This window comes from Etheostoma spectabile, chromosome 2 (assembly GCF_008692095.1).
Source record: "Etheostoma spectabile isolate EspeVRDwgs_2016 chromosome 2, UIUC_Espe_1.0, whole genome shotgun sequence".
Taxonomy (NCBI): domain Eukaryota; kingdom Metazoa; phylum Chordata; class Actinopteri; order Perciformes; family Percidae; genus Etheostoma; species Etheostoma spectabile.
In genome coordinates this window covers 31,637,182-31,640,770 of record NC_045734.1, presented here as the reverse complement: position 1 = coordinate 31,640,770, position 3,589 = coordinate 31,637,182, and positions in this window count along the sequence as shown.

Sequence of the window (3,589 nt, the reverse complement as noted above, 5' to 3'; positions counted from 1 at the left end):
TCCGATATTAAGCTTGACAAAATCCTGCACTATCAGTGTCTCTATGAGTGTACCCAGGTAATGGGAAACAGGTGCGCCCGCTGGATTGGTCAAGCAGAGCTGATTGCTGCCTCCCGATTGGTCTCCTGCAGGACAACAGCCATTTTAAAGTCCCATCGGACAGGAACTCAGCCCCTCTCTTCACTCTGCCATTCCCAGCGTGGGCCTGTGTAAATCTGTGTCACTTGATTGAAGATGTTGAGAGTAGTAGTTTAACAGCCGTGCTTTATGCTGCTTGTAGCAGTTCGGTAGGAGTAAGAAGTCCTTTTGTTTGTTTCCTTTTTCTCCTGTTTTTCTATTAGAAGTTTAGGTTAGAGCGTTATGCTGTAAACCGTTTAAATCTGAGCATGCGCAACTCAAATCCACAATTTATTTATATCGGGTAATGACAGCGTTGTCTTTTCTTTGCGTTTTGTTTTGGTACAGGAAAGGTTTTTTTTAGGGGTGGGGGGCACACATTATGTTGCGTCCGGTTACCCCTAGACATTGGGATGTAACAGGGCAGCACTTTGGACCGTAATCCACACCTTTGTGACCACTCGGTGGGATTACTGTAACGCCCTATGTGTAGGCAGTAGTGCCTCATCTGTTGCTCGTCCCCAGATGGTGCAAAACGCTGCGGCGCGTCTTTTAACTGGAGCGTGTGAATATGAGCACATTACTCCCGTCTTAGCTTCACTACACTGGCTGCCCGTATATTTTAGGATCCATTTGAAAATTAACTTACTAGTTTTTAGTGCTTATTGTAATTTCCCCACTGGGGATCAATAAACAGTATAATTATAAATAAAATAAATTATTATTATTTAAATCCCTAAATGGTTTTGCCCATCAGGCTTCCTCCCTGTCTAATTTTAAATCTCTTCTTAAAAAACCTACCTTTTTCCTTGGCCTTTCCAACTAAGGCTGACATTTTTGTGCAAACATTTTGACTGTGATACTATTCATGTTGTGGAAGTTTCTGTGCAGCAGGAGAGAGAGAAGTTATGAAGTAGACTTTTGTTGAAACAAAATAAAGACAGATTTGCAAATAAACTAAGGTCGGTCTTCGGTGAATTTAGGACACTCTGCAGCGTATAGGTGAAAAAAATACACAAAGTTTACAGGAGCGACGATGTGCAGTGTTTTTTAATCATTTTGAAACTGACACATTTTTAACTAATCAAGAACCTTAGCTTTACCTTTTCATCCATCTGCACATTCTCATTGTCTGTTTTCAACATCACTGCATTGTAGCCAAGGAGGTTGCACATCATCACCCAACATCAAAGAACGGTAGAGGAAGCACTGTTTTTGTATTGTCTGTGGGGGTATATATGTGAGAGACAAAGACGGTATACAATCAGTGTGGAAGAATGAAGCACGTCTGTTGGGCCACACTGTTGCTCTGTGTTTTTTCCAATGCAGGTAAGACCTTTTTTTTTTATTTCATCTTCAAGCTAAGAGGAATCTTTTAAACTATGCGAAAAAAGGTTTCAGTTGCTGTTCATTGAAATGCAGATGGTTTGTGGTATGTTTCCAAACTGTCTAATGTACGGGAAAAAAAATCATCATTATTTTTGTTATTATTCTTTTATCACTTGTTTTGAATTTTCACTTGTGTGACTAGAACTATTAAACTATATAGTTATCATTTTAGATCAGCTGAATGTCCTTGACAAGATGAATTGAGGATTTCTCAAGGCCTTAGGAGGCCTGAGAAAGCCTAAGAAACTGATAATGTAACTGCTAAGCTTATTAAGAAAACTCCTTTTATATGGTCAAGGCAGTGATGTAATGAAACTTTTAGCTCCTCTTCATGTGTGTGTCTTTTGTATAAAGTTCTGTGAGATTGCCTCACAGACAGATTTTTTGCAGACTCTGACACTGTAAACTTCACATGCACGAAAATAAAATACAACAAAGACATTTGACTGAACAAATCCTGTTACCAAAATTTCCTTTACACTAATCACACCTATTATGACAGATAACAATGCCGTGTGGAGAAATGCTGGCATGGAGGTCACCTTAAAGTGTTTCTCCACTGGATGTCCCAGCAGCATCGGCAAGTATGTTGGGATGTATCTGTATCACAGTCAAGATCAAGATCATAAGAAAGAGAAAGAGGTGCTTTACCATCACCTCTATCCAAATTCAACTTCCAAAATAACCCCGCGAAAAAGATACTCACGCAGGATTGAGACAAAAGGACCATTGTCGACCCACACCATCACCATCCGCAATCTGACCGTGGACGACTCTGGTTTCTACAGTTGTGTCTACATGATAGCGTCAGACGGCGATGTCCGATGCAGCGTCTACACACTTTTTATAAGCGGGCGTATGCTTTTCTTCTCAAACTACACAAGGTCTTTTCTTAAGGGTAGTAACCCAAGTACTATACGTACATACAACAGGTACCTTTTTTTAGTTAGCCATTTAATTCTACTGTATACTTCTAGTACAATTCATAAGGAAATCTTTTAGAACATGTACTTTTTGCTTCACTACTAAGATGGTGGCTACGTAGTTACTTATGACTAGATTAGATTACATACACAAAATTGTAAGTTTATAAACTGTGATACATTTGGTTACTGTTTTGTTTGTTGACCCCACTGTTGTGTAAAAATAAGTTTCCTTTCTTTAAATGTTTTCTTTTTCCTCTTCTAAAAGCCAATATACGACAATCTAGACTTGCCCATTCATTAAGGTCTCCCACATGGTGACATTACCTACAGTATGTGTTGTGATTCGAAAGACTCCAGGGGATACTCTTACATACTAGATCCAAATAGATAGCTAATTATACTACTATTCATTAAGTAAAGGATCTGAAAACTGAATACTTCCAAATTCTCCACCACAGGGGGACAATGTTTGTTAGTCAAAGCCGTTTCTGTGTGCTTGTCTTGTATACCTTCTTTTAGTAATAGAACATCTCCCTCATGTCTATGGGAAATTCATTGTCATTCATATAAATGTAAAAGTAAATAATAGTTAAAGCTGTGATACAAATTATATCACTATATGGAATGCTAGAGGAACATTTGTATTAGGACACTTTATTCGGCATAACCAACGGTTTGCCCGTTCGTTATTTAAACAGGAGTGGCACCATGTCCCACATCAGCACCAGATTGCCTCCTGTTCTTGTCAATGAGAAACCTATGGTCCTAATCATTATGGCCGCCTGCACCGTCAGCCCCCTAGTAACTGTGATCTTCATCCTGCTGATAGTCCCAAGGGTGGTTCAGATCTCTCTACACACAGCTATACCTGAATTAAAATATTTGACTAGCTGGTGCTTACTTACTGTGTGGGCGTATATTATCACTCTACATTACACATTTAACTACCTGACCGATGTCACATAAGGGTTAGCTTTCAGATCTTAAGTTCACATGCTGAATACAAAGAAAAACCACTGACTGCTCTGTCTGCAGAAGTGGCTGCAACATTCTGTTCACATTTTTCAAGACATTACATATTATTTCTCTTGTTAAGAGTAAGTTTTCTTTATACATAAGTACTTACTGATTTTTTACTGGTTTATGCTTGAAACACA